General features: G+C 42.9%; 2 long non-coding RNA genes across 3 annotated transcripts; one reads left to right on the top strand and one right to left on the bottom strand.

Moving 5' to 3' along the window:
• LOC119625508 (uncharacterized) lies at window positions 1-24,474 on the bottom strand. Its single transcript, XR_012089619.1, has 3 exons — window positions 23,446-24,474; window positions 1,948-2,090; window positions 1-529 (listed from the first exon to the last, which is right to left on the bottom strand). It is a non-coding gene; the product is annotated as an uncharacterized lncRNA (long non-coding RNA).
• LOC119625487 (uncharacterized) lies at window positions 8,819-18,154 on the top strand. 2 transcript variants are annotated; one of them, XR_012089617.1, is made up of 4 exons: window positions 8,819-11,933; window positions 12,299-12,492; window positions 12,630-12,829; window positions 15,013-18,154. It is a non-coding gene; the product is annotated as an uncharacterized lncRNA (long non-coding RNA). The 2 variants fall into 2 exon arrangements; XR_012089618.1 differs by having other exon boundaries at window positions 9,932-11,933; window positions 12,359-12,492.
• Window positions 24,475-26,259: the final 1,785 nt, after the last annotated feature.

The following is a 26,259-nucleotide window of genomic DNA, read 5'->3' as shown; positions in this document are numbered from 1 at the left end:
TTCTGGTTGAGCATGAGAAAAATGGTTTCATATTAACAGCCCCTGATTACAGCATTTAACTTTATAATGAAAAACCATGCAAGGTCCTCCTTCCTGTACTACTTTACTCCAAATAACTATCACTTCTCTTTGGGCTGGCTGTAATAGCCCCCTATTTGAACCTCTTATTCCCTCAAAGCAGCCAGAAGTATCTTTCAAAAGCATAAATCAAATCTTACCACTTTCCAGGTGGGTGTGGTTGTGCACTCCTACAGTCTCAGCTACTGAGGAGTCTGAGGCAGGAGAATCATTTGAACCTTGGAGTTCCAGTCCAGCCTGGGCAACATAGAGAGACCTCATCTCAAAAAACTGAAACAAATAACAAAAACAAAAAAAAAATCTTACCACTTTCCATCACATTCCAAATTAAATACAAAGTCCTTGCCATAGCCTCTAATGCTCTTGAACTCTGGCAGGTCTGGTGTCTGGTGAGGGTCCAGTTTCTGCTCCCAAATGGCACCTTTGCACCACATCCTCGCATGGCAGAAGGCTGAAAGGCAAAGAGGGTTCAAACCATGTGTGAAGGCTCTTCTTTAAGAGCTTTAATCCCATCCATGAGGGAGGAGTCCTCACGACTGGATCACCTCCTAAAGGCCCCACCTCTTAATAGGATTGCATTGGAAATTAAGTTTCAACATGAATCTTGGAGAGGACACTTTCCAGTCATGATGATGAGGAACAACAAATTCTTCAGCAACAATTTCTTTGGGCCACAGACACAAATCAACCGATTTGACCATGTTTTTCCAATGAAATCACTGATGACCTTAAATTGATCATTTGTGATGTCAGGTAGACTTTTTGGGATATTTATTTCTTGCAATAAACTTTTGATGGAGTTATTATGACTCCAATTTTACAAACAATACAACTGAGGCCTAAAGAGGCAAAATGAGTTGTTCATAGTCACACAGCTAATAGCGATAGAGCTGAGAATGAAAATCTCCTGATCCTTGATGTTCTACCATCCTGGGTCCTACTTTAATTGGGAAATGGCAACCTCATTCAGTTCATTGAACGCTGGGTCACTTGCTAGGTTACAACTTCAGTGATCAGGGCACTTCAGTGGCTCTTCAGAGTTCATTAGTATATAAGTGAAGCTCTCCGTTTTGTAGACTTCTCTCTGTGTAAGTACAAACCAATCAGAGGCATGGCTATTGCTTTCCTATCACTTAGGAATGAAATTAATGACTCCTTTATGTCCCATGCCAGGGAATCATCTCAATAGTTTCTGCAAGCTTAGCTTATCCACACAATATCAAACAGGCAATCACAGTTCCCCCATGATGCCAGGCAAAACTGAACTTTGTTTCTCCTACACAAAAGAGCTCAAAATCATAGGTTTAGAAACCTCTCACGCTCAGTTTCATCTTGCTATTATTGTGTTAAACATGCTTAATGAAAAATCTGGACTGAGTTCTTTTCTGTTTTCCCACAATGAAAGTCACAGGAATGGAAACTCAGTTCCAAATGTTTCGATGTGGAAATGAAGTTGAGAGAAAGCAGTCTCATAAGTATGTGTTAAGTGCCTATGGAAGCAGCGCCTCATGTTAGATGCAGTGATTTTCAGGAACAAATCAAAACACATATTCTTGGCCTCCTGAGCTATCATTGTTGTTTGAAGAATGGAGCATTTACCATCTAATAAAAAAGTGAAAGCCTAACATACAAAATCAATTTTAAGACAAAGACTAGGACTTCTCAATTTAGAAGAGGAGATACTTGAATTTTTCTCACACATCATCCCTCACCAGGGCTCCTGAGTAGAACATCTCAGACAACATAGGACATAGTTTGAAAACTACTGATCAAATCAGTACACCACTGATTAAAGAGTAGGCATTGAGTGCCATGCCCACTGGGTGTTGATCCAGGGAAGAAGCTGGGAGCCCTAGACTGGGAACCCACCTGAGGAAAGCCTAGAATGTACATAGTTTCAACCTTTTTTTTTTTTCCAAGAGCTGAGGTCCCTGGTCTTGTTCACAATCATCCTGCTGTACTTTTGGTCTTCTTGGATGGCATATCTGGTGGGCAAACTCCAAAACTGCCAACTGCAAACAAGGAGAGAGAACAATCCCTCTGTCATCTGACCATCCTACCCTGTAGCTGACGGGAGTGTCAGCAAACCTGGAGCACCTCCTGCAGTTCACAGCCTAGTTATGTTTTCTTGATGGTCACATGCAGCATGTGGAGGATACTACAGAATATGTTGATGATGGTTTTCAACATCTTTTCAGAAGCATAAAGTTTCCAACCTTCCGTGGTACGTTTAAATTTCACAGGGTCAGAGAGGTGGGCGCCACCATAGCAGTTTGGGGGCCAGAAATATTTATATTCATCAATTTGAGGAGATCAAATCTAGAAGCAAGATTATGGGAAATGCTGACATTTTTCAAACAAAAGCGTTTGAAAGAAAACATGAGAAAACATCCCTAGTGTTTAAGAATTGTTTTTTTTTTAGTTTAGCAGTCCATTTATTCTTTCATCCTATAAATATGTAGCAAGTATCTGCCTTGTGTTAAGTCCTGTAATGGGCTAAACCTTGGGATCACTTTCAAAGAGCTGGATGAGGTTTCCATGATGTCACACCAACCTGAAGATTTTCCAGACCATTTAAGGCCTTAACTTACTGTAATTTCTCCCCAATTCCCCTCCACTCCATTTCTGAAAAAAATACAAGCCTTTGGGAAATCCACCAGACCTGGGCAGAAGCGTAATTACCCTTTTGGAGACTCCCCAGTGGCTACAATGGTCCTCATTGTTTTGATCTCAGCCTCCTGACCTGGTTTAAAAGCAAATCTGGTGTTCCGTGGGGTAGCATTTTACCGTCTGCAGGTAGAGATCTGGCTAGTTCCTTGCATATGAGAAAAAGAGAACTGAGAGAGCCAATTGCAAATTGAGTTGGCAGAAACCAGTGTGCAGGAAGAACTATTCTGGCAGTTTTTAAATGACTTCCAAAGTATTTTGCATTTGAGAGAGCAACTAAACTGGTAAAATAAACACTTGGATTGCACGGAATTGACTCAAGTGTAAAATAATGTGGCTAATTTTCTCTTTTGATTAGGGATGATTGATGGAGTTGTGTGGAGGAGTGTGAGCAGAGAGACAGCCTCTTCCTCTCCTTTCCCTGCCCTCCCCCAAGTTCCACCTTACCAGACCTCTCTGGGCTCCCTTTAGGAATGCTATATAGGCTTAGCTCTCCCTGCAAACTTGGGGGTGAGTTTCCCCCTGTGTTAACTCTGAAAAATTCAGGAGGAGAGCATGAGCATTTAAGACCATAGGCTTTCTGATCTGTGACTCAGATCTGTGTTTAAAAGAGGATTTACTCACTTTAAATAGAAGTCCATAACCCTAGAAGATTCTGATCATGATGGAAGAAGAATTTGTGCTGTTCTCACTGATTAGACATGGAAAATCATTAGTTTTGCTTCTAGGGAAGAATTTAAACAATTGAGAAAGCTATGGATTTTGCAGTCACAGCAGGGAGAAAGTGGAGGAAAAACATTTAAACAAGCAAAATTATTGATAAGAAATGGGCCCCTGTCTGGTTTCTGTAACTTAGTTCTTCTGACTCATAGATGTTATAAAAAGCACCCTGCCTGAGTCAGAAATTTATTTTGGAGATATTACAGCTGCTTCTTTACTGTTGAAAGGCACTTGTGAAAAAAACTGTATATGACTAAAGACTTATAGCAGCATTAGAAATGGTCGAGGCCGGGTGTACCCGTTATACCAGCACTTTGGGAGACCAAGGTGGATCACTTGAGGCCAGGAGTTCAAGACCAGCCTGGGCAACATGGCAAAACCTCGTCTCTACAAACACACACCCCAAAAAAGAAAAATTAGCCAGGCATGGTGGCACACACCTGTAGTCTCAGCTGCTCAAGAGTCTGAGGTGAGAAATTCACTTGAGCCCGGGAGGTCAAGGCTGCAGTGAGCCATGATGGTGCCACTGGGTAACAAAGTAAGACCCTGTCTCAAAAAAAAAAGAAAAAAAGAAAGAAAGAAATGGTCCAGAAGAAAGGTGAAAGTACAAAACAGAAGTGTGGGCCCTCTGGTTATTACCAATACTCAGAAAACGGCCTATTCGAGAATTAGGCCAATTCCTGTTATATATCCAAGAGCTTGAACTATAGTCAATGGGTGTTCTATATTTATTTAGAATGATTGGTTGAGTGAGGAATTCTTTAAGAATAAGATTTGTTTATGCTCCCAGGGCTTGACAAGCCCCATTTTTATCTCAGGTCTCTCAAAAAATTTTAAATGTAGACACAAACAATGGAGAATTCATTATAGTATGCTCCATTATAGTACTTGATATGAAGGTAGATAAATCCTGTTTCTAAGGAGCAGACAAACAGACCAGGAAAGTTAAAACATACAGCTCTAGGAATTATACTTTACTTAAGCCTCATTTTAGACAAATTAGACTATGTTAGTTAAGTTAGGAACAATAATATATTCTCGTCACATGTGAGTCTTCTGTAAGCTGTTTTGAAATAGAAGGTTAATAAAAGCTTGGAGGCCTAAACATTCAATTCTGTTCTGGTATTTTCAACATTTATTAACTATTTTTACTGGAACCCTTCATATGGAGTTTTCTTAAGACATTTTGGTGGTAGTGGGGTGGTGAAATTAAGGTAAAAAAGAAAAACAAGTTGCTATTTCATTATAGGGTTGGGGACAGAATGAGACTGAAGGGGTAGGAACCAAGGGTGAGGAAATGGGGCAGGCAATTGACCACTCATTGAGAAAATTTTGGTTAAAAAAATACCAATAATAGCACACAAATGGGTAGTGTGACTCGTGGAACTCTGTGTGTGTTGAAGGTTTGACTTAAAACTATGCCCTTGGGAGGCTGAGACGGGCAGATCACGAGGTCAGGAGATCAAGACCATCCTGGCTAACACGGTGAAACCCCATCTCTACTAAAAAAAATACAAAAAATTAGCCAGGTGTGATGGTGGGCGCCTGTAATCCCAGCTACTCAGGAGGCTGAGGCAGGAGAATGACGTAAACCTGGGAGGCAGAGCTTGCAGTGAACGGAGACAGCGCCAGTGCACTCCAGCCAGGGTGACAGAGTGAGACTCTGTCTTAAAAAAAAAAAAAAAAAAAAAAAAAAAACTATGCCTAACAGAAAGAGCATGGGGCTGGGGCAGGGTTGGGGGGTGGGAGGCAGAGGCGTTGTGGGGAAACACTGAAGGCTGAAGATGGCTGGAAGAGGGTGAGTCCCGAGGAAATGAAGTCATGAGATGCAGGGCGTGGGTGGAAGCTTTAATCCTGTGATCAGGAAAAAGGAGCAGCTTAGGGGGAAAGGCTTGGTCTTAGAGGCTAGGAACTCAGCACAAGCCTGCACTCTGTGCCCAACAGACCACCCAAAACTCACTTGGACTCAACTCAAGTGTCTTCCCTTCTGAAGCTCTGTGCCCTTAGAATTCAGTTTGGACCAGGTATGGCAGCTCACACCTATAATCCTAACACTTTGGTAGGCAGAGACGGGTAGACTGCTTGAGCCCTGGAGTTCAAGACCAGCCTTGGCAATATGGCGAAACCCCATCTCTACAAAAACTACTAAAAATTAGCCAGGTGTGCTGGCATGTAGTCCCAGCCACTCAGGAGGCTGAGGTGGGAGGATCACCTGAGTCTGGGGCAGTTGAGGCAGCAGTGAGCCATGATCATGCCACTGCACTTCAGCCTGGGTGACAGAGCAAGACCCTATCTCAAAAAAAAAAGTCAATTTATGCCACATAGATCTGATCATATGCTTTTCTCCTTAAATACTTCATTGCTGTTTTTTTGTTTGTTTGTTTGTTTGTTTGTTTAAGACGGAATCTCACTCTGTCGCCAGGTTGGAGTGCAGTGGCACAATCTTAGCTCACTGCAGCCTCCACCTCCCGGGTTCAAGCAATTCTCCTGCCTCAGCCTCCCAAGTAACTGGGACCAGAGGCGCATGTAACCACATCCAGCTAATTTTTGTATTTTTAGTAGAGACGGGGTTTCACCATGTTGGCCAGGATGGTTTCGATCTGCTGACCTCATGATCCACCTGCCTTGGCCTCCCAAAGTGCTGGGATTATAGGCGTGAGCCACAGTGCCCGGCCCATTGTTTTTAAATTATAAAGTCTAAACCTGTGAGCTAGCATGTGAAGCCCAGTTCTGTTTCTCACCACTTTCCTCTAACCAATTCCACTCACTATGCTCTGGCCTTCCAGTGGTTTCAGAGTGTGGTCCCTGGACCAGCAACATGAGTATCACCTGAGAACTTGTTTAAAATGCAAAGTTTCAGGCCCTACCTTAGATTTCGTGAATCAGACACTCTGGAGGAGGGGTCCAGCAATCTGCTTCTTAACAAGGCTTCCAGGGCCTTCAGGTGCAGGCTCAAGTTTGAGAACCACTGGGCAGGTTCTGCTGAACCACTGACTCTTCCCTCCGCCCCACTGTATGACATCTACCTGCCTTTGCGCATGCTGTTCCCTCTGACTAAAAGTCTTTTCTCCCTTCCACTCCTTTTTTTAAAAGTTAAATCAAGGATTATTCCCTCTATACTTCATTTCCTGTTCAGCTCTTTCTTTCCTGATTATGGTGACTGCCACTGTCATCCTTTCATCCATGGAAACCAGTGAAAATGTCTATCATTCATGTGCCATGCTTTGTTGTCCTCATGGTTTATGTGTCTGCCTCCTCAAAAGACAGCAAGCTCCCCAAGGTAGTGACCATATTTGTCCTGGCACAGTGCTGGGACTCAGAAAATGTTCATTGAGTTGACATGTTACTAAAAAGCAAAGTGCAGAGAGGGGAAGGAAGAAAAGGGAAAGTGAAGAGTGTGCAAATGATCAACAACTACCACAATTAGAAAAGCTGTCACTGATTGAGTTCTATCTGTGTGCTGGGCTCTGTGCTAATGCTTCGCAGGGACTGTGTCATTTAATCTTCCCAACAATTCTGTAGGTTTGATTATCCTCAATTAACAAGAGATGGAAATTAAGGCATCGAGAAGTTACAGAATGTACCCAAGTTGCCCCTGGGTGTACATAGTACAGCCAAGATTCACACACTCAGTTTTTTCCTCCAGGGTCTATGTTTTGTTGTTGTTGTTGTTGTTGTTTTGTTTTTTGAGGCAGGGTCTCACTCTGTAGCCCAGGCTAGAGCGCATTGGCATGATCATGGTTCACTGCAGCCTTGACCTCCTGAGCTCAAGTGATCCTCTTGCCTCAGTTTCCCAAGCAGGTAGGACCACAGGTGCCACCACGCCTGGCTAATCTTCAAATTATTTGCAGAGATGGGGTCTCACTTTGTTTCTCAGGCTGATCTCAAACTCCTGGCCTCAAGCGATCCTCCTGCCTCTGTCTCCCAAAGTGGCGGTGTTATATGAGATAGAAAGAAATTATTTAGGTAGACAGTTAGGGTAAAGTGAGTCCCAGCAGAAAACTTTCCTTCTAACAAAAAGCAGCTCAGAAATAGCTCCCTTTCTAACCTCATGCAGTTCAAAGAAATCGCTTCTCTTCTAACAAAGAACAGCTTGAAAGATCAGGCTGTATAAACACAGATAAACAACTCAGGCACAGAAGGAGGTGGGGAGTCTCCTAGGTAATCACCAAACTTCACACTTATAAAATGGACCCCAGTAAAAACAGTGGGCCTTAATAAGCACATTCCTTTCCTTTTAGGCACATTAAGATAGGGAAGCTAAAAGTGGACTTGGGGGAGATGCCTGCAGCTGCAGGAAGATGTCTGGGAACAGACACAGAAATTCTCCCTCCCAGATAAGCAAAACAAAGCAGCACAAAGCAGCACAGACTAAGAGTCTGCCTACATGATGGAGGAGTGAGGTGAGAGCTGATAGAAAACTCTGCTCTGTGCACATAGCACACCTGGTCCCAACCAAATCTTTGGGCCTCAGTAAGATAAGACACCCCCTCCTCACTAGCCCAATTATAAAAACCCTGACATTTTTACTGCAACTTGGCAACCCGCTCAGGATTCCTCTCTGTGAAAGAGCTGTTCTTTCCTTTTGCCTGTTAAACTCCTGCTCCAATCCCACTCTGTGTGTGTGTGTCCGCGATTTCTATTTCCTTGGCCATGAGACCAAGAACCTTGGTATTTACCCCAGACAATCAGGCTGCTTCATTTTGGGGGCCCATCCAGGATTTGAAGGTGAATTCATTGGAATGGTGAGTAAAGGAGTGGACTCTACTTTCATTTCCAAGGCTTCTCATCCCCAGTTGTTATTCTCTCAAAGAACTATAAAAAAAATCAGGCATCTGTTGGCTAATTAATGAGTCACAAGGGCTAGCTGTCAGTGTTAAAGACTCAGATGTGAAGCTTGCTGGGGAGGACTTAGTCAATCCCCCAGTGCCCTCAGGGTGCTGGGAATGTTGGCTCTGTCCAAACCAGTTTCCTTTCATGGAGAATTTTGCCATCACATGGGGCTGGAATAGGTCCTGGGGCAACTGAGGATTTCTGGCCAGGGCTACACCCTGGTGTTGCCCAAAGGCTCCTGGACTGACACCAGCCTCCAACTGCCCGACTGAGTGTCGGCCACAAGATTGCCAAGCTTTCCTATTGCCAATCTCATTTTCCTCCTTTCCTTTCGAGGTCACCATGTCTCCCATCCCCTCTCTGTATGCAATGCTGTGGGAATTTTACAGCCCAGAGAAATAATTCAGTTAGGCAGGCTTAGCAACCACCTTAGCAACCAGAAAAGCAGGTCAAGGGATTGCTGTTTTTGTGACTTTCTACTGACAGGGGGATTTCATGATCCAGATCTGAAAGGCTAACTCCTAATGATAGCACTTCCTGGGGTTGAGTAGAAGGTTATCTCCCCACCAGTGAACATCCCTCTCTCCACCTAGGCTGTTTCTTCTCCCATGTGAGGAGCCAGCACTACCCAGCCGGACTGGATAGTCCCTCTATGAGGTGAATTAACTTTCTCCTGCTAGGAGGCATGCCATAGGGATAACCTGCCACATGTCAGACTCTCCCTCTCCTTCCGTATGGAGGCCAAGTTACTGCCGGGTATGTCAAAGCTTGCAGCGCCACCTAGTGGAACAGGAATCCTCTCCATTGGCAACCTAGTCTGCCCTTTGCCAAAAGCCTCTAGCTTTCCACTTTTTCTCCCTTTTACATCCCTCTAATAGAGATCAAACCTTATGTCCCTCTGAGAGCGGGAGAACTCTGCTTTCAGCAGTGAGGAGAAAAATGTCCTCCAAAACCAAATTTTAGTCTCAATACTCTCTCTATTAGCAGGACGGCTGCCATTTGACCCTTATATTCTCTTGAGACACCTATTCTGCTTGCAACGAGTATTTCATCTAAATAGAAAGGGGATTTTCTGTTTGGAACCTAACTGGAACCACCACCTAAAAATGAATTCTCTAGTCCGTTCCATAACAGCAGAGTATAAGGCTCAGTACAGTACACTCCCATTAAGGGGCCTTGCTTAAATGCAACTGTTACATAACCTCTCCTGATACCCATCCATCAAGGAGCCACACAGATCACACAAGTCTGAGAGGTCAAAGGGCAATTATCAGGCAGAGGACTAAGGTCACATGGGTAAGTGTGACTATCCCCATTACTTAGCTACTCTGGGACCATGGTTTGAGGGTCACGCCAGCAACCATAAGGAGGCACACACTGTGCTGGGACCCAGGGACCAAAGAGAGAGAACAGTCAGGGAGACACTTTCACTGTCGTCCCCTCCACCCTGGGTCACACCAAAAAGAACAAGAAAACTGAGGGATGCCTCTCCTCTTGTCTCTTTTCTAGGATGGGTAGCAAGCCATTTTGACTTAGACTCTGCTGGAGTACATTTTGAACTCCTTTGACACCCAAACTCTGAAGAAAAAGCAACTCATTTTCTTTTGCACAAGGGTGTGGCCTTTTTACCCTCTCAGGAATGAACACACCTGGCCAGCTGAAGGGAACCTTCATTTTAATTTTATCCAGCAATTAGATCTCTTCTGTAGACGGAAGGGCAAATGGTCCAAGGTTCTCTATGTGCAGGCTTCCTTTGCCTTGCAAGACAACCCAGACCTTTGCAAGCATTGCACAACCGAGTCAGCCCTCTTAGCAATCATATCAGACAGGTCTGTGGAGAGTAGTTCCCCTAAGTCAGAAGAGCAAGTTTTGGAGGAGCTATTGGAGGCAGCTTATAAGTGCCCCAGTCCTTCCAGTTCCCTTTATCCAGGGCCCCTTCCAACTGCACCATCAGCTCCTCCAGCTCCACCATCTCCAAAGCTCCCCACTGCCCCAGCTTCACTCCTACCCCTGCAAGAAATGCCAGATGGAAGGGGTACCATTAAGGTACTTGTTCCCTTCTCGTTGTAGGACCTTAGGCAAATAAATGGGCTGATTTCTTGACAACCCTAATAGATATATAGAGGTCTTCCAAAATTTAACTCAAGTGTTTGACCTCACATGGAGGGATGTTATACTGTTTCTCAGCCAAACCCTCACTGCAGCTGAAAAGCAGACAGCTCTGCAAGCAGGAAAAAAGTCTGGAGATGAACAACATGTTCCCTATAGTAGTCCAAAAAGGAAAAGGGGAGATAAGGAAGGTAAGGAAATAACAGAAAAACCATTCTCAATAGGGAGAGAGACTATACCTCTTGACAATCCTGACTGGAATCCCTGTGATCCCACAGATGGATGGAAAAGGAAACGCTTTTTAATGTGCATATCAGAGGGCCTAAGAAGGACTAGGACCAAACCTCTTAATTACTCTAAACTGTCCTTGTTGAATCACAAACCAGATAAAAATCTCCCTACCTTTTTAGAAAGGCTGACAGAAGCTATAATAAAACACACCTCCCTGTCTTCCAATTCAATAAAAAACAGGTTCATTACTCAGGCAGCCTTGATATCAAAAGGAAGTTGCTGAAACAGGCCATGTCTAAAAATCTTTCTAGTTTTTCTCCCTCTCAAGTTGAAACTTTGCAGTATGTAAATGACACTCTCCTCTGTGGCCCAATCAAGGAAGTCTCAGGAAGGCACTAAGACTCTCCTCAATTTCTTAGCTAAAAGGGAGTATAGAATCTAAAAATCTAAAGCTCAGCTCTGTCAAACTTCAGTAAAGTACCTAGGCCTAATCTTATCAGAAGTGTGGGGGATCGGCCAGAGTGGTGATAAAAACTATAGGGAAAGGACACAAACCTTCTGAAAGGTCAGAAGTTTCTGCAGAGAACCAGGGGAGAATGGCTGAAGCCAGCTGTTCTATAACCCAGAGGCAGAGGGTAAGGAGTAGGTACAAGGGAGTGTGGGGGAATTTATTTTATTTATTTATTTTTTTTGAGACGGAGACTTGCTCTGTTGCCCAGGCTGGAGTGCAATGGTGCGATCTGGGCTCACTGCAAGCTCCGCCTCCTGGCTTCACACCATTCTCCTGCCTCAGCCTCCCGAGTAGCTGGGACTACAGGTGCCTGCCACCTCGCCCGGCTAGTTTTTTGTATTTTTTTTTTAGTAGAGACGGGGTTTCACCATGTTAGCCAGCATGGTCTCGATCTCCTGACCTCGTGATCCACCCATCTTAGCCTCCCAAAGTGCTGGGATTACAGGCTTGAGCCACCGCGCCCGGCCGGGGAATTTATCTTAAACAGGTTTGTTTACTTACGTTGACCAGGAACTGACCTTGGATCATCCCCGCATGTGACATTCTCTGGAAGGGGAACAATAAATGTTAATTACCTGCAGGTTGTGTTGGCTCCAGGTTTTCAGCATTGTGCCTGCACTGAATAAAAGCAAGCAGCTCCAGCTTCTCAGGGCTGCTGTCTGGCCACTAGAGCCAGGCAGTCACCTAGCTGCTCTTAAATTGCATACCTGTGTCTGAGTACTCATTTCATCCATCGGCCAGGGTCTATGGGACAGACACGGCACAGAAGGAACCAGAGTACCAGGTGAGGAAAGGATTAACCCTGTTTCCTTTAACAGTTAAGAAAATCCTTGGGCATTACTGAATTTTGCAAAATGTGGGCACCCGGGTATGGTGAAATAGCTCATCCTTTATACCAACTCATAAAAGAAACTCAAGCAGCTCCCTAACTTGGGATCCTAAAACACAAAAGCCTTAAACCAGCTAAATCAAGCTTGCTTAAAGCACCAGTTCTCAGTCTTCCTGTAGGGAAAGTATTTAATCTTTACATATATCAGAAAGGAATAAAATAGCCCTGGGAGTTTTGACTAAGACTGGAGGTCCAGCTCTACAGCCAATGGGTTAACAATGGGGAATAACTTAACTGTTTAACTCCACACAATATAACAGGACTACTGTACTCTAAGGAAAGTCTCTGGCTAACAGACAGTTGCCTCCTCAAATATCAAGCTTTGCTGCTAAAGGGATCCTGCAGTCCAGTTGAAAACCTGCCCCTGCCTGAGCCCAGCCACTTTCTCCCAGAGAAAACTGGAGAACCGAAACATGATTGTGAAAAAGTAGTGGTGCAAACTGGGGGAAAAATGGTAAGAATCACTGTTTATCTTCTCTATAAAGTTTTATTTATGATAAAGGATTTTCCTAAAGAGAGCTCAGCTTAACTGAAAGTAGATATCAAACCTATGGGTATATTTAAAAGGTCTTTATGTTTTTCTCTTTATAGATCTTGTTTTCTTGGAAAAGGGAATTTTTTCTCAGTCAACTGAATTCCTTTTTTCACTCTGTCTTACTACTCTTGGTGCATGCATGAAAGACCCTGGAATGGCTTCTGGTGGCCTGGTACTCCTTGGGAAAACAGAAAAGGTGCCACAAATCCCATTTTGAGAAAAATCTGTTTTCTTCATGGAACCCCTAGAATTCAAGGTGAATAAGTAGTTCTCAAAATCTATCTTTGTCTTCCAGCTTTTCTTGTTTATTAGGCCGAGGAAACTGTATTCCTAGCTCTGTTCTTAAAGGGTCTCACCAGGAGGCCAATAATCCATTGGGAAATTAGCAAATGAAAAATTTTATAACCACTGGATCTTTTTCTGTTTGTGTGGTTATATATGTGTTATGTGTGTAATGTCTATTTGAAAAGAGCTATAATTAATTGGCCTAAGAAAAATAATCACTTAAATAAAATATTTTTAAAGAAAAAGTAAAAGCTGTGGTACCTTTCAGTTCACACAATTTTAATCATCAAAAATAAAAACAGTCTTAGAAACTGTTGGTAAAATACACATGTCTTCAGGGTGTAAAACTGTGGTCTAAATTATGCAGGTCAGATACTAGGTTTGATAAATGTTTTAAGGTTGTAACTGCCTTTTTAGCCTTTAAAAATTGTCAACTTGCCTGCTTCACAATTGGTAAGGCCTGGGAACATATGGAAGTAACCATGCCCCTAACTATGCTGAAAGCAGTCAAACTTTATCTGCATCTAGCACATAATTAAAACAATCTACCAGGTTTTACATCAAAGTTAAAAATTGCTAAGAGTTACCATTATGACATGTAATTGAGACTACTGAACATGGATTTGCATGCAAAGTGTGTGAAAAAATAGTAAAAGCTGTTTTTAATTAAAGATAGGAAGGCATGGAAATATACATTTTGCCTAGAAATAAAGGATTATCTTAAATAAAATAAAGCAGAAGGTTTAAGCAAATTGTAAAAAGATTGTGAAAATTAATCTTGCAAAGGAAACTCTGTGTATGAACATATTAACTAATTTCAAAGGGGTATTATATAGTTTTATAAATTAAGGATTAAAATACAAGCACAAGGTTTTCTTAAAATGCTAATCTTTAGCAAAATTTGTAGAGGGTCATAAAAGGTTTGTGTAAATCTCACCTCATGGTCAAACTGATTAAGATTGAATAGGATTGTCTATAAAGTTTCATTTAAAATCAGGGTTAACATTAATAGCAAACGAATGCAAGGGTGAAATTTAACATTCTCTCTTGGATAGAATTTTCATGTAATAGAAAGGGCTGATGAATGGTTTTTGCTTTTTCAAATTTTTGACTCATCATTTTGGCAAAACAAAAAACTTATGGTAATCGAAAATTCTATTTCATAATATCAAGTGTTTTAAATGTTGAACATATTTAACAGGCTTCCCAAAAATCAAACTTTAGTTTCAAGGTTACCTTTCCTAACCCCTAGGTTCTGGTTCTGCACAGGGCCCCTGGAACATCTGGAAGAGAGGTAAATAGGATTAGTTAACTTGTTTAGGTTCATCGAATTGCCAAAATGATGTCTAATACTCTTCAAGTTATATTTTAGGAAATAATATTAACATACGTTCCAAAACTCTATGGGATGTCTAAGGTTCTAGTGTCTGAATAATACATGCTGTTAATCACAATTAAGGTTGTTATGTTAGGTTATTGTAAGCCACAGAAATAACCAAATTTGTCAGTCATGTTCTTGACTGTAACCACCCTGGACATTTTGTCATTTACAAACAATTGTTGTCTTGTTTGAATCTTCTTCTTAAAAAAAATAGTTTGTAATCGGCTATGGAACTTTAATAGGTGCTCTTAAATGCAGGTTTTTGATAAAAGAAAATGTACAGGACTCATACAAAGCTGAAATGTTTATGAATAACAACCAGACCAAGAGTTAATGGAATGGACTGAACTAATAGAAAACTAAAGCAATATTCTTGATTTATGCTTGTAACACTGGTGATCCTTATTTTGTTCTTCAGAGTCAAAGAAACTTTCTTAAAAGCCTTTAAGAACTAAGTAAACTATACTCCTGTAAACAAGGTTTGGAGCATGTTTGTTTCTCTCTGCCTAGTTCCTCTAGAATTTGGAAACTAGTTATAAGTATTCTTGAATTACAACGATACAGTTATTTGCATCAGTGCAACAAGAATCCATTTTCTTTTGCAACAAAACACAATTGGAAAAACCGGTTGTTTTATCAAGGCTTTGACTGCATAGCTTTGACTTGCAGAGCCAATGAAAGCCTCTTGGGAAAACTGGCTTCATACCTTGTCTACACAGTCTCTGTACAGGATTCCTGACCTGTGGTGAGTAAAGAATGTCACTTTCTAACAGGCCTGGAAACCCCATGCTCCTGGAACCTCAAGAAGAAAGAAGTTTATCCAATTCACGGGTATTTCAGCGTACAAACCCATGGCTGGGCTTGGCTTCAAAAGGTCCTATCCAAGATTCCTTGTGGAACAGAGTTCTATCAAAGCCAATCAAAAAGGCCTACATAGAGGTAATTATTCTCGCTGCACTTTTGCAAATAATCAGGCCGAGTATAAAACTAAAGTTTATTTTGCAACCATCTCAGTCCTATCATAAGTTGTTTTTAATAAAAATGAGAACTGGAAAGAGAGAAATTATGTTCCAAACTTATTGTACATCTGTGATATGGTTTGGCTCTGTGTCCCCACCCAAATCTCATCTTGAATTGTATTCCCAGAATTGTGGGAAGGACCCAGTGGAAAGTAATTGAATCACGGGGGCAGTTTCTCCCATACTGTTCTCATGGTAATAAATAAGTCTTATGAGATCTGATGGTTTGATAAAGGAAAACCTGTTTTGCTTGGCTCTCATTTCTCTCTTGCCACCAACATGTAAGACGTGCCTTTTGCCTTCCACCATGATTTTGAGGCCTTCCTAGCCACGTGGAACTGTAAGTCCATTAAACCTCCTTCTTTTGTAAATTGCCCAGTCTCAGGTATGTCTTTATCGGCAGCGTGAAAATGGACTAATACAATCTGTCATTGACTTCTAGTCTCATTAGTTGTTTTTAAATTCTTGTCAATATTTTAAACTAATCATGCTTATTCCTGTAAACCAACCATCAATCTCCAGCTGTGGCTCAAAGGAGACAGAAAGGAATGGGTAATATAAAAATCTGGAACAGTGTTCTAGTTCTGGGCACTTTACAAATCCCGCAAGGTAACCTATAACCCTGAGGTTTCCTTTTGCAGGGGGTGGGGGGGAGTAAGATCAAGGAAGCTAAACAAAGGCAAGCCCCAGACACCCACTTAAAACAGCACAACTCATCTAAATGGCTCACAGGTATCAAACAAACTCTGTTGTCATGGTTATGGCCTATAGTGCCTCACTAATAATGGTAGTCTTACATGTATTTGGACCCCATATTCTAAACCTCCTTGTAAAGTCTCTCTTCTCACCTAGAAACCATCAAGCTTCAGACGGTGCTGCAAATGGAGCCAAAAATGAAAGCACCCTTCTACCAGGGACCGTTAGATCGACCCCAGGAGGAGCCCTAGCTGCTGTTCCCATACCACGTCCCTCTCCAGCGGGAAGTAGCCAGAAGAAGCTGTTGCCCAATTCCCCCTAACAGCAGTTAGGGATTCCATACCTGAGGGGGAAATATGTTATATGAGACAGACAGAATGTATTTAGGTAGACAGAGTAAAGCGAGTCCCCAGCAGAAACTTTTCGTCTAACAAAAAGCAGCTCAGAAATAGCTCCCTTTCTGACCTCATGCAGTTCAAAGAAATCACTTCTAACAAAGAACAGCCTGAAAGATCACACTGTAAAAACAGATAAACAACTCGGGCACAGAAGGAGAGGGGCAGTCCCTGGGTAATCACCAAACTTCACACACCTACAATGGACCCCAGTAAAAACAGTGGGCCTTAATAAGCACATTCCTTCCCCGTTAGGCACACTAAGATAGGGAAACTAAAAGCGGATTGTGGGGCGATGCCTGCAGCTGCAGGAAGATGTCTGGGAACAGACACAGAAACTCTCCCTCCCAGATAAGCAAAACAAAGCAGCACAAAGCAGCACAGACTGACTCTGCCTATGTGATCAAGGAGTGAGGTGAGAGCTGATAGAAAACTCTGCTCTATGCACATAGCACACCTGGTCCCAACTAAATCTTCGGGCCTCAATAAGGTAAGACACCCCTCCTCACTAGCCCATTTATAAAAACCCTAACTTTTGTTTTTTTTAGACAGAGTCTTACTCTGTCGCCAGGCTGGAGTGCAGTGGTGCGATCTTGGCTCACTGCAACCTCTGCCTCCCAGGTTCAAGCAGTTCTCCTGCCTCCACCTTCTGAGTAGTTGGAACTACAGGTGCGTGCCACCGTACCTAGCTAATTTTTGTATTTTGAGTAGAGACAGGGTTTCACCATGTTGGCCAGGATGGTCTCAATCTCTTGACCTCGTGATCCGCCGGCCTCGGCCTCCCAAAGTGCTAAGATTACAGGTGTGAGCCACTGTGCCCAGTCAGCCCTGACATTTTTACTACAACTTGGGAACCCACTCTTGGACCCCTCTCTGTGACAGAGAGCTGTTCTTTCCTTTTGCCTATTAAACCCCTGCTCCAATCTCACTCTGTGTGTCTGTGACCTCGATTTCCTTGACCGTGAGACCAAGAACCTTGGTATTTACCCTAGACAACAAGGCTCTTTCAGTGAGATTAGAGGCATAAGCCACCACATGGCCGGAGTCTATATACTCTTAACCCTTTGGTCTAAGAAAGGAGGCAGCTTTGGGGCCATTATCAATATTCATGAGTTCGACAACCATTGCCTTAGCAACTCCACCTTGCCAGACTGAGAATACAAATAGAAATGCAGAAAGGGTCGGATGCAATGACAGCTGCTTATATTCCTGCTCTCAAGGAGGGTACATTTTATCAGGAAAGAGAGGTCTGTAATCAATAAATGTGATTCCTCTAAGAATGTTAAGCAAAGATTGTTGAAAGTGCTACTCAGAGCCAGCAGCGACCAGGATGGGTTCGCTTTGCTAGGGATGATGTTGGATGTGGATATTGAGAGAGTAGCGTAAGCTCACAAAGCAGAGAAAGGAGGGAGGGAGGAAGATAAGATTCAGGGCAGTAGGAAATGCAGAAATGACTTAAAGGAAGCCTTACCATCTTAGCAAGTCTGGCAAAGAACGACTTGTCTCATGAGGCCGGATTGAGGGATGTTTGCCAGACACTCTGGATCGACTCACTCAACATCTGTTCCCAGGGTTTTGCCTGTTCTGCAGATCTAGAAATAAAGCTACATTTCCAGAATTCTTTGAAGCTGTGGTTCTGGATGTGATTCTGCCAAACAGATATACTTTGCGAGCCCTACCAGTCTGTGGTACGCAGTGACAGAACAGTTATTTAAATTATCACTTGCAGACCAGGCATGGTGATTCATGCCTGTAATCCCAGCACTTTGGGAGGCCAAGGAGGGTGGATCACCTGAGGTCAGGAGTTTGAGACCAGCCTGGCCAACATGCTGAAACCCCGTCTCTACTAAAAATACAAAAATTAGCCAGGAGTGGTGGCAGGTGCCTGTAATCCCAGCTATTCAGGAGGCTGAGGCAGGAGAATCGCTTGAACCCAGGAGGCAGAAGTTGCAGTGAGCCAAGATCGCACCATTGCACTCCAGCCTGGGCAAGAAGAGTGAAACTCCATCTTGAAAATAAATAAATTATCACTTGCAGTCACCTGGGAGAAAAAGTATCCATGGAAATCAAAACGTTGGAAGGCCAAGTGGCTATGGTAATAAATCTTCATGGCAAGAGTGAAGAGTTCAAAGATTGTGGGGTTGGCTAGCTTCTTGAATTCTTATGAACATAAAGAAAGAAAAAGGTAAGCATGGAGTGACCTGTAGCATCCCAGATCTGGTACCAAATTCTTTGTCAATTAGGATTAGGCACAGCAGCAAGGGACAGATACTCAGAATAACAGTGGCCTGACCAAGTTAGAGGTCTTTTTCTTTTATGGAAACACCAGGGTTTCAGTCTAGGTCCTGCCGCACAGAAAGCCAATCACTGAGACAATAAGTATTGCCAAGGAAGAAGGCTTTAATCACATGCTGCAGCCAAGGTATGAGAGCTCAGTCTCAAATCCATCTCCCTGACTGACTAAACCTAGAGGCTTACATAGCAGGGAAGATATGTAACAATGTTTAAGAAACCAGGAACTAGGGAGGGACAAGGAGGCAGTGTCAGTTCTCTGATACTTTTTTGAGAGGACTGAAGGTCCTTTCCTGAGGAGGGAACTCAGATAAAACAAATGCAAATTTCAAGCTTTAACAGCAGAAGGGGCCATTTCCATGTTTATCCAAAAACAACAGTTTATGGGACTGTTGGGCCCATTTCATTTCTCACAGAAAGTTCCAGAGGTAGGTAGTCAGGCTGTGGCAGTTCTGCTCCATAGCACCTTCCAGCTTGCTGCTTCTCCTTCCCTTGGGTGTGATCCTCATGTTCATAGTCCACGATGGTAGCCATCATGTCTGTATTCCAGGCTACAGGATGGATAAGGGAGCAAACAAAAAGGGAGGGCAAGGACATGTGTCTGCTCCCTCCTGAAAAAGTTCTTGGAAACTCTCACATGATACTTCTGTTTACATTCCACTGTCCAGAACTTTGTCACCTGGCCACATCTAATGGCAAAAGAGAGTAGGACATGTACTCAACAAGTGTTATTATTTTAATCAGGAAGATGAAGAGAATGTAAAACCGGGGGGCAATCATAGGATGCATGGTAGAGAGTGTCAGAGGAGGTAGCTGGGATGATGGGCACCAGATGGGGAAGGACTTGATATGACAAGCCAAGGTGTTTGGACTTTATCCTGCTGGCAATGAAGAATCATCAGATAAGTTTAAACAGCAGAGAGATATAAACTGAGCTGTTTTACTGCCATCTCTGACAGCTATATGGAAGGGTTCTGGTGCAGTAATACCAAGCCCCAGAGACCTGTTAGAAAGTAGTTACCCCAAAATGACTGTTTCTTCAATAAATGGTGCCGAGGAAACTGGACATCTACATGCAGAAGAATGAAACTAGACCCCTATTTCTCACCATATACAAAAATCAACTCAAAATGGATTGAAGATGTAAATGCAAGACCTAAAACTATAAAACTACTAGAGTAAAACATAGGGGAAATGCTTCATGACATTGATCTCGGCAAGAATTTTTTGGATAGAACCTCTAAAGCACAGGCAACAAAAGCAAAAATAGATAAATGGGATTACATTAAACTGTAAAGCTTCTGCACAGGAAAGGAAACCATCAACAAAGAGGCAACCTACAGAACTGGAAAAAATGTCTGCAAACTATGCACTGGTTTAACGGGTTAATATTCAGAATATGTAAGAAATTCATTCCCAGCACTTTGGGAGGCTGAGGCAGGCAGATCACGAGATCAGGAGTTCGAGACTAGCCTGGCCAACGTGGTGAAACCCCCCTCTACTAAAAATGCAAAAATTAGCTGGGTGTGGTGGCAGGCACCTGTAATCCCAGCTATTCGGGAGACTGAGGTAGAAGAATTGCTTGAACCCAGGAGACGGAGGTTGCAGTGAGCCGAGATCGCACCACTGCACTCCAGCCTGGGTGACAAGAGCAAGACTCCATCTCAAAAAAAAAAAAAAAAAGGAAGAACCAGAATATGTAAGAAACTCAAACAACTCAATAGCAAAAAAAAAAGCCCATGTAATCCAATCAAAAATGGGAATAAGACCTGAATAGACATTTCTCAAAAGAAGACATAGAAATATATATATATATATATATATATATATGTATATATGAAAAGATACTCAACATCAGTAATCATCAGGGAACTGCAAAGGAAAACCACAATGAGATATCACTGTGCCCCAGTTAGAATGGCAAAAAAAAGAAAAAAAATGAAAAAGAAAAAATAACAATTACTGTTGAGGATGTGAAGAAAGGAGAACTCATATGCTATTGGTGGGACTGTAAATTAACATAGCCACTGTGGAAAACAATATGGAAGTTCCTTAAAAAGTGAAAAATAGGACTGCCATATGATTCAGCAATTCCACTACTGGATATATATCCAAAGGAATTGAAATCAATAAGTCAAAAGAGATATCGGTACTCCCGTGTTCACTGCAGCACTATAGTAAGGGCTTAGCACAATAGCCAAGAGATGAAATCAAGCTAAGTATCGGTGCATGAATGGATAAAGAAAATGTGAGATATATATCGATAGATAGATAGATAGATAGATGCAATACTATTCAGTCATAAAAAAGGACAAAATCCTGTCATTTTCAACAGCGTGGATGAACCTGGAGGACATCATGTTAAGTGAAATAAGCCAAGTACAGAAAGACAAATGATCTCACTCACATGTGGAATCTATAAAAGGTGATCTCATAGAAGCAGAGGGTAGAACAACAGTGACCAAAGGTTCCGGAGGGGATGGGAGTGGGAGGGCAGGGTTAATGGGTACAAAGTTACAGTTAGATAGGAAAACTAATTTGTGGAGTTCTGCTATATAGTAGAGTGACTATAGCTAATTAACAATGCATTGCACATTTCAAGATAGCTAGGAAAGAAGACCTTGAAAGTTATCACAAAAAATGATAAAGGTTTGAGGTGATGGACAACTATTCTGATTTGATCATTACATAATATATATATATATGTATTGAAACATTACGCTGTACCCCACATACATGTATACTTATTATCAATTATAAATAAAATTTTTTAATGGAAAAAAAAAAAAGCAGTTGCCCCAGTCCAGATGAGAAGTGATGAGAGCCTGAAATAGAGCAGTGACAATGGGATGGAAGCAAGATAATGGAAGGGTGAGATATGCTAGGGTAGGAGGGGACAGACTTTGGTGACCATTAGACAATGGAGGTGAAAGAAGAGTGTGGAGTTTAGGCTGACACCAGCGCTTTTGGCTTGAGCAGTTTGGTAAATGACACTGCTACTAACCAAAATAAAGGAATAAGAGAGTGAAGAAGGCTGCCGATAGCGAGCAGAATGTGATTAGTTTGATTTGGAATATGTTGAGTTTAAAGTGCCTGTTGTGTGGAAGATGTTTGGCAAGCAGAAAAATACACGTGTCTGGAGCAGTGAAGAGAAGTCAGAGCTGGAGGTACCAATTTAGGAGGTGTGCGGCTCTTAAGTGACAGCTGCAGCCACAAGTCTGAGATGGCCTGACCTAGAAAAGAATGAGGGAACAAAGTCAAGGATGAAGCCTACAGAAGCACCAATGTTGTGTGAGTCTTCTGCAAAGTCCTTTCTGATGGAAGCTTCTTTGAGAATCGCAGTTCAAGAAATCTGAGGCTGCAAATGCACGCTGTTCCCAGACATCCAGGCCCTGGATCAAAGATTTCCATTTCAAGACAATATAAAACTGCTACAGGGTTTTTCTTTCCCTGGTTGAAATACTTTAACACCAACTAATTTCAAGTTTGGAAAGAAAATCATATTTAAGGTTGAGGTTGTTATTTCTACTCTGTAATACAGTAGAGCCTGTGCCCAGAAAACCTCCTGCCTGTCTCATCATCCACGGAGCTTCCCTGTATTTATTCTACCAGGCTTGTGGGCGGGGACAATGTCAGCAGGTTGAGATATGAGCTACGCGTTGCAGGCATTGACAAATCAGGAGAGCTCTCCTACAGACTGCATGCCCTTTTTATTGCTTTTAAGGCATGAGAAGATGAATGTTGTCCTAGTATCTGCTTCAGTTCTAGAGAAGGTTAAAAAAATTGTTTGTATATAGTACCCCTTTCGTTTCAATTGATTCTTACTGTGCTTCGCCTCAACTCATTTAAGTTGTTGGCTAGTACAACCCACCTTCAAAGCATTGCTTGCTTGAAATTCAATGATTATAATTCGAAAGAGACTTTAGACCAAAGAGTATGATATCAAAATTCTCTGTTCGTTGGGTGGTCCCTAGCAGAGTGCCTTCAACAGACAAGAATCCAAGTAAAAAGACCTTCAATTATAATACCTAGAAAGTACCATACAACTCAACGGAAACAAAAACAATGCCATCTAAATTAAAGTAGTATACTTATGTAAATTCAAAAGTGTGGTTGCAGGATTCGTATAAGATCCCGGAATTAGTATGAAGTCAATCAAATATCTAACATTTCTGACCTCAATGTTCTTGATACTGTTCAATGATACTCAGTATCATGGCCCTAAAATGTTAAAGACTAGGTCCCATCAAATAAAGATTCAATGATAATCACTGGGCTATAGTGACGAAGTAAGGCAAATGAGCAAAATGCAAGTTGGTAACAACATTTTCATTTTGGAAAAATGAAAAATTAAGGAAAATATGGCAAAATATTCTATAAGGTGAATTTTTCTTTTAAGAGACGGTCCTTTATTCTGAGATCAGGTCCATTTCTTGTGGTCAACATGTCTTTCTTTTGTAAAAAGAGTAGTGCCAGTAGATGGCAGGTTCCTAACAATTTCATTTGACAAACTAAAAGCTGGCATTCCATGGCCAATTCCTAAAGTTGTTTTGGAATTTTACTTGTTGGTGAAATGTTAAAGTCTGAGAATGTCCCTGGAGTAATGGCTCCCTGCTGCTGATCATACTGGCTGGTGAAGTAGATACTCTACAGGAACTTACTAGAAATGGTTGATCCACAGGGAATGAAAGGTTTACACAGGACTCTTGTTTGTTTCCTCCCTCTGTTACCAAAATGTTAAGCATCTTAATTTACCTTTAAAATTGTGATTAAAAAATACATGTATTTAAAATAAGTCACTTACGTGTACAAAGTCAAACCAGAACACCCCTGCCCAGCAGCACACCCAACAGGGTAGTCTCTCAGGCTTTGCACACATGCTTCTCACAAACATCCCACTGCAGGCTTTGGTTTAGGGTTCCATGTGCTAACAATACAGCATCAAAGGCTTTTCTGCTGGGAAGGAAAGGAAGAGACTTGTAATGTCTATATAGCTCCCAAAGACAAAAAGACTCTAGGTTGACTAGAACAAGCTTCAAATCCGAATTTGGGTTTTCTGCCTTCAAAAATCAAAGAAAATTTTCAAAATTTCTTTTGAAGACTCAAAAAGAAACAATGTGGCTGGGCACAGTGGCGCATGCCTGCAGTTCCGGCACTTTGGGAGGCTGAGGCGGGCAGATCACTTGAGGTCAGGAGTTTGAGACCAGCCTGTCTAACAGGGCGAAACCCTGTCTCTACTAAAAATACAAACATTAGCCGGGCGTGGTGGTGGGCGCCTGTAGTCCCAGCTGCTTCAGAGGCTGAGGCAGGAGAATCGCTTGAACCCAGGAGGCAGAGTTTGCACCCAGCCCAGATCACAGATCATGCTCCTGCACTGCTGCCTGGGCAACAAAGCAAGACTCCGTCTCAAAAAAACAAAAACAAAAAAACCAAAACAGAAAAAAAAAACACACAAAAAAACAAAAAACAAGACAAAAAGAAAGAACGCCCCTTTGTAAAGGTTTTTTAATCCACAGAGACTTGATAGCGTCATCATTGTGATTGTTATTTCCCAGAAGCCAGCAGGGAACGTTCTCTGATTAATCTGCTCCTGGAGCTGGTAAAAATACAGGAAGTAGCCAAGGGCATTATAATCATTAGTCACTGAGATACAAACCTTCAGTTCTGTTACCAGGGGACCTAAAGTGCTGCTTGGTGTGGGTGGGAGATGATGAATCTCTCCGTGCACGATAAAAAGACTCTGAGCTGCCACCGGGAGTTAGTCTGTTTATGTAGAATGAGGACAGCCCCAAGAGTAGATGGGATTTAAAAATAGTAACAATTCTCCCCCAACCCCAAATACACCATTTCTGAATGTTGTAGAACATTCAGGAAACAAGAATCATTCATAATTCTACCCCTAGAAGTTACCAATGTTAACATTTTGATTAATACTGTAAACAGAAAAATCAGTCTGTAAAATATCTGAAAGAGAGGTTTAGTCAAGCCAGTATGAGTAACCTTCGCCCCCGGAAAACACAACCCAAGAAGCCTTGAGTAAGTGGTCCCGAGGCAGCCGCATGTGTTTGAGGCAGCCGCATGTGTTTGATTTTATACATTTCAGGAGGGCAGGAGTTACAGGTGAAGACGGAAATCAATACAGGGAAGGTATACATTAGTTCAGCAGAAAAGGCAAGCGATCTTGAAGCAGGGTGCTTAAAGATGGAAGCAGGGGTTTTATAGTTTACAGGCAGATTCAGAGATTTTTAAAATTTGCATTAGAGGAGTAAGGCTCTAAAACTTGGAGTCAGCAGAAAGGACTTATTTTTTGTTTTTATTTATTTATTTGAGACGGAGTGTCTGTTGCTAGGCTGGAGTGCAGTGGAGCAATCTCGGCTCACTCCAACCTCCACCTCCCGGGTTCAAGTAATTCTCCTGCCTCAGGCTCCCAAATAGCTGCGACTGCAGGCGCCCACCACCACGCCCAGCTCATTTTTGTGTTTTCAGTACAGACAGGGTTTCACCATGTTGGGCAGGATGGTCTCGATTTCTTGACCTCGTGATCCGTCCGCCTCGGCCTCCCAAAGTGCTGGGATTACAGGCGTGAGCCACCGCTCCTGGCCGAAAGGACTGATTTTTTAAATATACACACGTTATTTGGATTTTTCACAACTACATACTATTACGTATTATCTCCCTCCCTCCGTCCCTTACTCCCTCCCTTCTGTCCTTCCTTCCTTTTTTGCAAAACCAGTGCAGTCACTCTTGGGGTTTTGGGGGCAATGGGATCTTGTCAGGCTCAGCCGCTCCCTTGGGCGCGCGCTGGGTGAACAAGCCGCCTCCGGGCGAGGGTGGAGCTCCAGCGGGGAGGCTCTGGGCGCAGGAGGCTGGCCAAGAGGGGTCCGCGGCGGCAGCGCGGGCCTGCTCCGCGGGCTATTCTGGGCTACTGGTATCCCACCCCGCTCGACGAGGCTGGCCCGCGGCGCCCTCTGCAGGGAAGCGGGTGGCGCACGCGCGCTGGGCGCGCCAGTATTTGTGACGGGGTGCCCTTCTGGTTAGGGTAACAACTGCATCCCCGCTTCACGGCGTACAAGGTGCCTTCCCCTCTGCGCTGGCTCTCCCACGACCCTGGGAGGGCTCATGTCCTCCACTGGAGAGGACGTGACGCTGAGAATCGCCCTTCCTACCGAAGGGCGAGAACGCACCGGCGCCCGGCTCCGTAGCGCCCTCTGCCGGGGCCGAGGTGCGGGGCTCGCGGGCGGCCAGGTGAGCCGGCGGGGTGGGCCTCAGATCCGCCTATCCCCGCGGGAGGAGCTGACAACCGGGTCATCCACGCGTGGCTTCCTGAGACTGGATTATTGGCTATTTCCCACCTCCTCACCACTCCCTCATTTCCGTCCACCTGTGTGTGTGTGTTTCTAAAGCAAAACCAATTATTTTTTTCTATTCTCCAAAGTAATGCTTATTCATTATAAAAATTTTGGGTGGGAAGAAAACACAGAAAGCATAAAAAAGAAAATAAAATACCTTTAATCTCATCATTCAGAGATAAACACATGTTTAGGTATTTTCTCCTAGTGTCTTTTTCTATACACAATTATATATGATGATAAGTATATGTTTAAACCAACTAGGCAAT

Source organism: Chlorocebus sabaeus, chromosome 20 (assembly GCF_047675955.1).
Source record: "Chlorocebus sabaeus isolate Y175 chromosome 20, mChlSab1.0.hap1, whole genome shotgun sequence".
In the NCBI taxonomy this organism is placed as follows: domain Eukaryota; kingdom Metazoa; phylum Chordata; class Mammalia; order Primates; family Cercopithecidae; genus Chlorocebus; species Chlorocebus sabaeus.
Note: the sequence above shows the minus strand (reverse complement) of the source record. Positions and strands in the feature narration are given on the sequence as shown.